Source organism: Arachis hypogaea, chromosome 10 (assembly GCF_003086295.3).
Source record: "Arachis hypogaea cultivar Tifrunner chromosome 10, arahy.Tifrunner.gnm2.J5K5, whole genome shotgun sequence".
Classification (NCBI taxonomy): Eukaryota; Viridiplantae; Streptophyta; class Magnoliopsida; order Fabales; family Fabaceae; genus Arachis; species Arachis hypogaea.
This window is the reverse complement of record NC_092045.1, coordinates 86,262,765-86,274,908: the sequence shown is the minus strand read 5'-3', so window position 1 is coordinate 86,274,908 and position 12,144 is coordinate 86,262,765. Positions and strand designations below refer to the sequence as shown.

General features: G+C 42.8%; 1 pseudogene; it reads left to right on the top strand.

Moving 5' to 3' along the window:
* Nucleotides 1–9,337: 9,337 nt before the first annotated feature.
* LOC112717689 (phenylalanine ammonia-lyase-like) lies at nucleotides 9,338–10,587 on the top strand (annotated as a pseudogene).
* Nucleotides 10,588–12,144: the final 1,557 nt, after the last annotated feature.

Below are 12,144 nucleotides of genomic sequence, written 5' to 3'. Positions count from 1 at the left end.
AGTTCCCGACTTCAGGTAGTTGAGTATGGGGGTCATCCATCCTTGTTGTTGGTTGGATATATTTAGCGTTTCTTCCTCTCTTAGCACGGAGGGGGATTGTAAGGTTTCCTGGAGGAGACTTCTGTTGTTGCCTCCGGGCTTGGTGCTGGCGAGCTTTGAGAGGGCGTCTGCCCAGGCGTTTTGTTCCCGAGGTATGTGCTGAATCTGTATCTCTGAAAAGTGGCGTAGTTGTGCCTGTGTTTGGTCCAGGTATTTTTTCATGGTGGGGTCTTTGGCCTGGTAGCTTCCATTTACTTGTGATGTGACGACCTGGGAGTCGCTGAAGATTGTGATTTTCTGGGCTCCGACCTCTTCGGCTAGCTTTAGACCTGCTAATAGGGCCTCGTATTCGGCTTGGTTGTTCGAAGCCTGGAACTCGAATTTTAGGGATAGTTCTATCCGTGTTCCTTGGTCGCTTTCGAGTATAACCCCGGCTCCGCTTCCAGTTTTGTTTGAGGACCCGTCGACATACAGGTTCCATGAGAGTGGGGTTCCAGGGGTCTCAGTGTATTCTGCGATGAAGTCGGCTAGATACTGAGATTTTATGGCAGTCCGGGTTTCATAGTGGAGGTCGAACTCGGACAGTTCCACCGCCCATTGCAGTATTCGTCCTGCCAGGTCTGTTTTTTGGAGGATGTGTCTCATGGGTTGGTTTGTCCGGACTTTGATGGTGTGGGCTTGAAAGTAGGGACGGAGCCTCCGAGCTGTGAACACTAGGGCGTAGGCGAATTTTTCTATCTTCTGATAATTTAATTCGGCCCCTTGTAGTGCCTTGCTTACAAAGTATATGGGGTGTTGTCCTTGGTCATTTTCTCGTATTAATGCTAAAGCGACTGCTCGATGTCCAACCGAGAGGTATAGTACGAGTTCTTCTCCCTTTAAAGGTCGGGTTAGGATTGGTGGCTGCCCGAGGAATTCCTTGAATTCTTGAAAGGCTTTTTCGCACTCCGGGGTCCATGAGAAGGGTTTCCCTTTCTTTAGGAGTGAGTAGAGAGGTAGTAACTTTATTGCTGATCCTGCCAAGAATCTTGATAGGGCGGCTAGCCTTCCATGCAGTTGTTGTACTTCTTTGACACACGTCGGGCTCTTCATATTGAGTATCGCTTGGCATTTGTCCGGGTTCGCTTCGATGCCCCTTTGGGTCAGCATGAAGCCTAAGAACTTTCCGGCTTCTGCGGCGAAGGTGCACTTTGTCGGGTTAAGTCTCATGTTGTGTTTTCTGAGGGTGCCGAAGACACTGGTGAGGTCGGTCAGCAAGTTTCTGTCTTCTTGTGTCTTTACCAGCATGTCGTCGACGTACACCTCCAGCTGTAGTCCGATGTGCTCTGAGAACACTTTGTTCATTAGCCTCTGGTAGGTTGCCCCTGCGTTCTTCAGCCCGAAGGGCATTACTATGTAGCAGTAGTTTGCCCTTGGGGTTATGAACGAGGTCTTTTCTTGGTCGGGTCCGTACATCGGGATTTGATTGTATCCCGAGTATGCGTCCATGAAGGAGAGATATCTATAGCCTGAGGCTGCGTCTACTAAGGCGTCGATGTTTGGTAGTGGATATGGGTCTTTGGGGCAGGCTTTGTTGAGGTCCGTGTAATCGACGCACATCCTCCATTTTCCATTGGGCTTTTTCACCAGGACCACATTTGCGAGCCATAGGGGGTATTTTACTTCCCTAATGAACCCTGCATCTAGCAGTGCTTGTACTTGTTCTTCTATTGCTTGCATGCGCTCGGGTCCGAGCTTTCGGCGTCTTTGTTGGACAGGTCGGGATCCCGGGTAAACTGATAGCTCATGGCACATCAGGTCGGGGCTTATGCCTGGCATGTCGGAGGCTTTCCAGGCGAAGAGGTCGGAATTCTCCTTTAAGAGGGTTATGAGTTTCTCTTTTAGGCCTGCTTCGAGGTTTGCTCCTATGTTTGTTATTTTTTCAGGTGTGTTCCCAATCTGGACTCTTTCGGTTTCTCCCTCTGGTTGTGGCCGAAGATCTTCTCGGGATTGAACTCGTCCGAGTTCTATTGTGTCGACCTCTTTCCCTTTTAGGCTCAGGCTTTCGTTGTAACATCGCCGCGCTAGTTTTTGGTCGCCTTTTAGGGTAGCGATTCCTTTTGCGGTAGGGAACTTCATACAGAGGTGTGGGGTCGAGACTATAGCTGCCAGTCTGTTTAGGGTTGGTCACCCAATGAGGGCATTGTATGCTGAAGTGACGTCGACTATAATGTAGTCGATGCTTAATGTTTTAGATTGCTCGCCTCTTCCAAAGGTAGTGTGTAGCGAGATGTATCCTAAGGGATGGATCGGGGTATCCCCTAGCCCAAATAGGTCGGTGGGATAGGCCTTTAGTTCTTTTTCCTCAAGTCCGAGCTTGTCGAAGGCCGTTTTGAACAGGATATCTGCTGAGCTTCCTTGGTCAATCAGGGTTCGATGTAAGTTGGCGTTTGCTAGGATAATGGTGATTACCATTGGATCGTCGTGCCCGGGTATTATCCCTTGAGCATCTTCTCGGGTAAATGAGATGGTAGGTAATTCGGGCAGGGGACTGTCTTCTCGGACGTGATAGACTTCTTTGAGGTGTCTTTTTCGCGAGGATCTGGATGTTCCTCCGCCTGCAAAACCTCCATTTATCATGTGAACGTGTCTTTCAGGGGTTCGCGGGGTTTGTTCGGCCCGATCTTCGTTATCTCCCCGCCTTCTCTTCCTGGTCTCTTCTCCTTTCTCTGCTATGTATCTGTCGAGTTTTCCTTCTCTGGCTAGCTTTTCTATAACATTTTTAGGTCGTAGCAGTCGTTAGTAGAATGACCGTAGAGCTTGTGATATTCACAGTATTCGGACCGATCTCTCCCCGCTCTCTTGTGTTTTAGCGGTCGGGGCGGTGGGATCTTTTCGGTGTGGCATACTTCTCTGTAGATGTCTACCAGGGAGACTCGGAGGGGGGTGTAGTTGTGGTACTTCCGTGGCTTGTCCGAGTTGGGTTCTTCTTTCTTCTTCTGTTCCCGATCTCGATCTCGGAGTGGGTAGGTTGATTCCTTCCTAGAAGAGTCTCTTAGCTGGGAGGTTTCCTCCATGTTGATATATTTTTCTGCCCGCTCCTGCACCTCGTATAGGGAGGTCGGGTATCGTTTGGATAGGGATTGGCTAAACGGTCCCTCTTTTAGGCCGTTTGCTAGTCCCATGATGGCTGCTTCAGTGGACAAGTGTTGTATGTCCAGGCAGGCTTTGTTGAATCGCTCCATGTATTCTCGGAGAGTTTCTTGGTTACCTTGTTTGATCCCGAGTAGACTGGGGGCATGTTTTGTCTTGTCCTTTTGAATAGAGAACCTTGTTAGGAATTTTTTGGTTAGGTCTTCGAAGCTGGTGATTGATCTTGGTGGCAGGTTGTCGAACCACTTCATGGCTGACTTGGTGAGAGTGGTGGGGAAGACTTTGCACCGAATCGCGTCGGAGGCGTCGACTAGGTACATTCTGCTTCTGAAGTTGCTGAGGTGGTGACTTGGATCGGTGGTGCCGTCGTAGAGATCCATATCGGGTGGTTTGAAGTTTCGCGGTACCTTCTCCTTCATGATCTCTTGCGTGAAGGGATCATGGTTGCCTTCGGGGGTGGTGCCGCGTTCTGTCCGGTCTTTCAGGTTGGCCTCTATTCTTCGCAGTTTTTCTTCTAATTCTCTGCGCTTTCGAGTCTCCCTTCTCAGATCTTGTTCAGTTTCTTTCTGCTTCTTTATGTCCTCTTCGAGTTGTTTCAGTCGGTTTTGTTGTGCCCGGACTGCTTCTAGAATTTCCGAGCTCTTCTCTTTTTCGGAATTTTGTGGATCTTTGTTTGGGAGTGATGTCTTTGGGCGATTCTGTTTGTTTCCTCCTGGAGTGCGTGGTGATAGAGGGCTGTCCGGTCGTTCTCCGGTGTCAATTTCGTCCTCTTGTTCAGATGCAGCGCGGTCATTGTTGTGGGGGTCGTCCGCCATGGTAGAGGGATGACTTCCAGGTCCCCGGCAACGGCGCCAATGTTTCGAGGGTTACCTGAAACGTGTAGCTCGGTCGTCTGGAGAGGCCCGAGGTGGGGGTTCAGGGACCCGAGCTTGATATGCAGAGTGGTTGGTGGTTGTACCTGCAATGACACTCCGATGCTTAAGTTAGCATGGGTCCAAGCAGATATGTGTAGAATGTGGAATGAATGTCATACCTGGGTGCTCCAGTGTATTTATAGTAGTTGGCCGTGATCTTCCCTGGATAAGATATTCTTATCTTATCTTATCTTTGGGAGTTTTATCTCTATCTTTGTGGAACCGCCTTTTCTAGGCCCTTTCGGCCTTTAGGTTTTGGGCTGCGTTCCTTTTGATGGGCCTTCCTTGCTTTATTGTCCGAGGTCCGACCTTTAGGCGTGAGCCTTAGGACGAGGTCGGACCTCTTATGAATTTGCCGAGTTGGAGGAGCCCGGTCAGGGTATGAACAGTTGGATTCTGACCTCCCTGCACTCGAAGCGGATTTTCTAGAGCTACAGAAGCCCAATTGGCGCGCTCTCAACGGCGTTGGAAAGTAGACATCTTGGGCTTTCCAGCAATATATGATAGTCCATACTTTGCCCAAGATTTGATGGCCCAAACCGGCGTTCAAAGTCACCCTCAGAATTCCCAGCGTTAAACGCCGGAACTGGCACAAGAATGGGAGTTAAACGCCCAAACTGGCATAAAAGCTGGCGTTTAACTCCAAGAGTCTCTACACGAAAATGCTTCAATGCTCAGCCCAAGCACACACCAAGTGGGCCCGGAAGTGGATTTTTATGTCATTTACTCATCTCTGTACACCCTAGGCTACTAGTTCTCTATATATAGGACCCTTTACTATTGTATTTAGAGCTTTTGATCATGTTTTTATGATTGAACCCTCTTTGGGAGGCTGGCCATTCGGCCAGCCTAGACCTTGTTCTTATGTATTTTCAACGGTGGAGTTTCTACACACCATAGATTAAGGTGTGGGGCTCTGCTGTACCTCGAGTATTAATGCAATTACTATTGTTCTTCTATTCAATTCCGCTTGTTCTTTTTCCAAGATATCACTTGTTCTTCAACTTGATGAATGTGATGATCCGTGACACTCATCATCATTCTCACCTATGAACGTGTGCCTGACAACCACCTCCGTTCTACCTTAGATTGGGTGAATATCTCTTGGATTCCTGATACACGATGCATGGTTGATCGCCTGACAACCGAGTGCTCGCCTGACAACCGAGCCAGCCATTCCGTGAGATCAGAGTCTTCGTGGTATAGGCTAGAACTGATGGCGGCATTCAAGAGAATCCGGAAGGTCTAACCTTGTCTGTGGTATTCTGAGTAGGATTCAATGATTGAATGACTGTGACGAGCTTCAAACTCCTGAAGGCGGGGCGTTAGTGACAGACGCAAAAGAATCACTGGATTCTATTCCGGCCTGATTGAGAACTGACAGATGGATAGCCGTGCCGTGACAGGGTGCGTTGAACATTTCCACTGAGAGGATGGGAGGTACCCACTGACAACGGTGAAACCCTTGCATAAGCTTGCCATGGAAAGGAGTAAGAAGGATTGGATGAAGACAGTAGGAAAGCAGAGAGACAGAAGGGACAAGCATCTTCATACGCTTATCTGAAATGCCTACCAATGAATTACATAAGTATCTCTATCTTTATCTTTATGTTTTATTCGTATATCATCATTCATATCCATTTGAGTCTGCCTGACTAAGATTTACAAGGTGACCATAGCTTGCTTCATACCAACAATCTCTGTGGGATCGACCCTTACTCGCGTAAGGTTTATTACTTGGACGACCCAGTACACTTGCTGGTTAGTTGTGCGAAGTTGTGTTTATGCCATGGTATTGAACACCAAGTTTTTGGATTCATCACCGGGGATTATTTGTGTTGTGAAAAGTATTGATCACAATTTCGCATATCACTTAACAAGGGAGGTTTAGTTGCTCATGGCTCAGAGAAAAGTTAGGGTTCCAAAAGTGTGTAAAAACTTGGATGAGGAAGAAGAGAGAAGAGAGGAGCCCGAAGGGCTAAATCTTTTTCATTTTATATCTAACCTAATTTGATTTGAAAATAAAATAGAATAATAACTACTAAAGCCTAAAAGATTGTGTTTGGGATTAAAAGTAACCAAAGCAAAATAAAATATAATAAATATGACCCAAATCTAACTAAAGAAGCCCCTTCATTAAAATTGGATCCGCGCTATTGTCACTAAATGCCAGAATCGGCGTTTAGCGCCCCTCGAGGCAGTTAGCTTTCCAATCGTTGTTGTCTTCCTGGCGCTAAATGCCAGGCTCGGCATTTAGCGCCCCTCGAGGCACTGAGCTTGGGTACGAGTTACGAAGCACCTGGCGCTAAAGACCCAAGTCCACGTTTAGCGCCTCTCGAACAAAACCAATTGGTGAAGTCTCAAGTCTCCTGAAGCTAAACGCCAAGTAGCGGCATTTAGCACCACCTTCACAGCTTGCTCGTGCACGTTACGAGGCACCTGGCACTAAACGCCCAGGTTCGCATTTAGCACTGACTTCACAAAATGGCTGCACACATTACAAAGCGTATGGGCGCTAAACAGCAGATGCGGTGTTTAGCGCCAAATCAACAGATTCAGAATTTTTCTCTTTTCTTATACACAAACTCTATCAAACTGATCCAAACTTCACCTAAAATAATCCAAAACCATAGAGCAACTCAAAGTAGCATATAAATAGGCTTCAAACACTAAAATCTTAATAAAACCCAATAAATTCATATCTAAAATAATATGAAAATAAAGAGAAGATGCTCACGCATCACGTTTTCAAATTTCATAGATAGAAATGGTAGTTGACTCTTATTTTTATTATAAGTTTTTTATGTAATTGAATATTAATGTGTAAATTATAATACTTTTTGTAATGATTTCCTTCATGAGATGTTTACTAATATTACTTTGATGATAATATTTTATATTCATTAAAAGTTTTAAATAAATGAAGAAAATAATAATATATAGTAAAATTTTAAGCATGCACTAGAATACATTTCGGTATTACTGACGATCTTACCAACGGCAAAACCGTCGGTAATTTATTTTACCGAAAATTAGACCGTCGGTAAAATTATGTAGGTAAATGACTCGTTGGAAAAACCCAATCCAATTTAACCGTCGGTAATATTAGCGTCGATGAAAGAATAACATTTTCAAAGGATAAGTACTTTTTTCGTCCTTAAGGTCCTGGGACAAAATCAATATCATTCCCAACTTTTTTTCCTTATTAATATTATCCTCAAGGTTATAAAATATTATAAAATCATCCTTCTCTCCTTGTCCTTGGACATTGCTTTTAATGGGATTCAACTTGGGCCTCTGGTTAGATAGAATTGTTGATATGGAGTTGGATTGGGCTGAAGTTGTTGGGTTGGGTTGAGATGACTTGGACCTTGTTGTTGGAGTTATGGATGTGGTGGGTTAGGACTATGTTGATAATGATTTAGATAAAATGAAAAATCTCTTCCTCTCTCTAGTAGCAGATTGGATTAGGGGTTGTGAAGCTGATCTCTTCCTCATTGTACCAGATGGTTGGCGAGCACCTTTGATTACCAATTTCTCCCTTCTCCTCTTTAATTTTTTGACAGTAGATTATTTAGAGGATTGGGACTAAAAATACATACAAATTACTCAAATAGTTACAACCAAGTATAATTGAAAAACCTTAAATTATTACACATAATACAAGGATGGGAGGCTAAGTGCATCTTTCCTTCTTGTGTCCTGCTTCACCATGGTTTGAGCACCTCTGGATTTATCCCTTCCTAGATAAGTGGCTCTTGCTCCTATCCTCAGCTTTTTTAAGGCCTCTTCTTCACTGGTCTATGGTTAGGCTTCCTATAGAGTGGTAGCATAACATCATCAAAATCAGTCTTCTCCCAAAGATCTGGACCATTTAGAGGATATATGACTGACTCATATAACTTGGCATATGGCTCTTTCTTATAATAATCATCAACACATGTATCCATTTCTAGTCCTTTGAAGTTGATGCAACTGATGACATGAGTGCATGTAATGCCACTGAGCTGCCACTTTCTGCAAGAACATTCATGAGCAGCAAGATCTACAACATACTTGTTCCTTTGACCACTTCATACGACTGTGTAGTAGAACAAAAGGGTCTCCACTCACCAGCAGACATACTCCTTCTCTCTATTTTCTTCCTAATCCAAGGTAAAATTGTACCATTGTATTCCTAAATTCTTTCTTTATAACCCATCTATTCATCAAATATACTCTAATTTCTTTTAGCATAGTTATAATAGGCTTTTCCCTAACTTATATTATTTAACCATTAAAACTTTCACACATGTTATTTAAGAGAGTATCAAATTTAGAATAATACTTGAACTTGGATATACTCCAATATCTGAGAGCAATAGCATTCAAATGCTTAAAAGCCTCAGAATTAACCCTTTAGATCACTTCCATGTCTCTTTTCTTATCCTTCTAGTGTGTAGCCTTTTCACACATCCATATCATTTGCTTCAGGTTAGTGCCACGATACTTCTTCCTGAAGTTTTCTGATAGATGTCGTACACAGAATCTATTTTCAACACTTGGAATTACTTCATTAGAAGCGGGTAGCAAACCTTATAATAGAGGTATAATCTTATGTTATTACAATATTTATTTCCCAAAAGTAATTAAAAGACTAAATAATGATTAATATATTATTTGTTTACTTGTTGTTTATCAGACATGAAGACAAATCTTTCAATTCTTTCAATACCGAAATCATCAATTAAAAGCTGCAAAAACCATTTCTAGGTTTCTTTTGTCACTTTCTCAATAATGGTATACACAATAGAAAGCATTTGATCATTAGGGCCCCACCTTATTGCAGTTAATAACTGTCCATCATGAGGTGTCTTCAGGAAACAACAATTCAACCCTATAAATTGTCTACAATGTAGAAAGCTCTTTTGCATGCATCCAGGTACATATATATTCTTGAGAAAAGGACAAATAGGTCTCTGAATTTTTTTCTGCAGAAATTTTCGTCCTCAAGGATTGGAAGATACATTCATGTCCTTGACCTCTCCAAAATGTGGACAAATATACCCGTTTGTTGAAGTGACTCCGTTGTACCTGACAGAAAAGTCTGACGTGGCTTTTGTGATGCTGACTTCGCCGTTACGGAAGCACATGTGGCATGTAGCTTTTGAAAACAGGACATATTAGTCCTCCATCACCAAAACGATGCCGTTTCATCACAACCTGCAAACTTTCAAGTTTATAAGCCCTAATCCTTCGAATGCCCAGAAACGATGAAGTGGGTGAACGAAAAGGGGGAAACATTTCTTCCCATGGTGAACAATCACAGCTTCTAGTGACTTTGTTCCATTATCATACATTGCTGGTTTGTTAACTGGCAGACCAAATTCGAAGGTTGTTGGACCCAATGGAGAGATCCTTAATGCAAAAGAAGCATTCCATGTGGCCAGAATCGGATTCTATTTCTTCGAGTTGTAACCTAAAGAAGGCCTTACACTAGTGAATGGCACTGCTGTTGGTTCCAGACTAGCCTCAATTGTCCTATTTGAGGCCAATATCCTAGCTGTCTTGTTGGAGGTTCTTTTGGCCATATTCATGGAGGTGATGCAGGGGAAGCCAGAGTTTACTGACTATTTGACACACAAATTGAAGCACCATCCTGGACAAATTGAGCCTGCAGCCATAATGGAATACATTTTGGATGGTAGCTCATATGTCAAAGCCGCCAAGAAGTTGTACGAGATTGATCCGTTGCAAAAGCACAAGGCAAATATGCACTTAGGACTTCACTTCAATGGCTTGGCCCTTTGATTGAAGTGATTAGATTCTTAACCAAATCAATTAAGAGGGAAATTAACTCTGTTAACGACAACCCTTTGATTGATATGTCAAGGAACAAGGCTTTGCATGGTGGTATGTGGTAACTTTCAAGGTACTACAATTGGTGAGTCTGTGGATAACACAAGATTGGTCGTTACATCAATTGGGAAACTCATGCTTGCCTTCAAATCTAAGTGCTAGTAGAAACCCCAGCTTGGATTATGGCTTCAAGAGAACTGAAATCGCAATGGCTTCTTACTGTTCCGAATTGCAATATCTTGCAAACCCGGTAACTAGCCATGTCCAGAATGTTGAGCAACATAACCAAGATATGAACTCTCTTGGTATGATTTTAGCTAGGAAAACATATGAAGCTGTTGAGATTCTTAAACTTATGTCATCGACTTACTTGATTGCACTTTGCCAAGCCATTGATTTGAAGCATTTGGAGGAGAATTTGAAGGACACCATGAAGAACACTGTGAGCTAAGTTGCCAAGAGGACACTAACCACCGGCATCAATGGCAAACTCCACTTCTTCTTAAGCTTGATGGTACTCAGTCGAATGCCATGCGACAAAATATTTCCTCCTCTTCGTTCACCCACTTCACCCACTTCATCATTTATGTGCATTCGAAGGATTAGGGCTCATGAATTTCAAAGATTGGGGGTTATGGTAAAACGGTGTCGTTTTGGTGAGTGAGGGCTAATATGTCTTATTTTCAAAAGCTACATGCCACGTGTGCTCCTGTAACGGCCAGGTCAGCGTCATGGGAGCCATGTCAGACTTTTCCGTTAGGTCCAACGGAGTCACTTCAACGGAGGGATAGATTTGTTCACGTTTTAGAGAGGTCGGGGACATGAATGTATTTTTCAATCCTTGAGGACGAAAATGTCCGCGAAAAAAAAAATTCAGGGACCTAGTTGTCCTTTATTCTATATTCTTTAAAAGATGCAATAGTTGGTCATTGAAGAATTTTTAACCTCATTCTCAAAATCATGAGACCTCTGTATCTTAAGCTTTACTTTTGTCCCGGATTAGACATTAGCAAATTTGCACAATAATCAGCTATCCTCTTGTATTAAGACCGGAAAGTTCCTTGTATTTCCTCTAATGCAATTTGTCTTGTTCTAGCTGCCATTGAAGTTGTGATTACAGATTCCACTTCTTTTGTGCCTTGCTAACCAAATATTTGATCTTCACTTTTGGGTTATGCTCCACCTTATTTTTGAAAGTTTTACTCAGCCACTTAGTGTGTATTATCCCAACTCTATGTGCTTGGCCACATGTGTGCTTAAGGTTCATAGATGTAAGCTACGAAGTTGTTTTTGACCCATCTTTGCAAAATATAGCCAAAATGGGAAATCTTTTTGACAAACTTCCCCTACTCTAACCAAATTAAGTTTGGCATAATTGATCCCCTTGCTTGTATGTATTGCATAGGTTGTTATAGTGTTCTTAAATTTCTCTCTTAAGGCAAATACATTTCTCACCTCCCATTTATAATTGCTCATGTCTTTGACATCCTTATGAAATAGATACCTTCTCTTTTCATGTTCATTTTACTCCTCACCATCTTTATCATCTGAGCTACCACTGATCTCATATTCCAAATCTAAATCAACACTATTGAAGCCCTCATCATCACTGAAATCACCATTCGCTACACCTTTACCTTTATCAACTTGAGAACCTTCTTTGATACCAACAAGTTCCTCAAACCAACTATCATCATCATACTCCTTCTCACTGTTTGTGAACTGAACATCATTTGTACTGATAACCTCAAGATCAGATAAAACAAACTCTTCATCATCACTATCTTCATCACTGTCCCATTCATTCCCTGCATTTTCAACAGCTACATTTGCATTTAAAGTCTTTACAGCAACATTTGCAGCATCAGTACCACCCTTCATGATCAGCAATATTATCTTCTTAATTAGCTTGCACATTATCATCCTTATGAGATTCGTCAATAGAAGCTACGTTAGTACTCACATACTCATTATGTTGCATGTTATCAGTCTGCACCTCTTGACCTTGCTAACTATCATAAACCACCAACTTATGCCTAGGATTTTAATCTGTTCTACCCGAACATCAATATATCCAACTTCAGAAAATCCTTTATCTTCATCAACCTCATGCACTACAATCATTTCAACATGATTCCTCAGCTCCGTTATTCTACACATCACGAGTGCATCTTTATCAGCAGCAAATAATTTCAAATTTTCCTCCAATTATTCAACTATT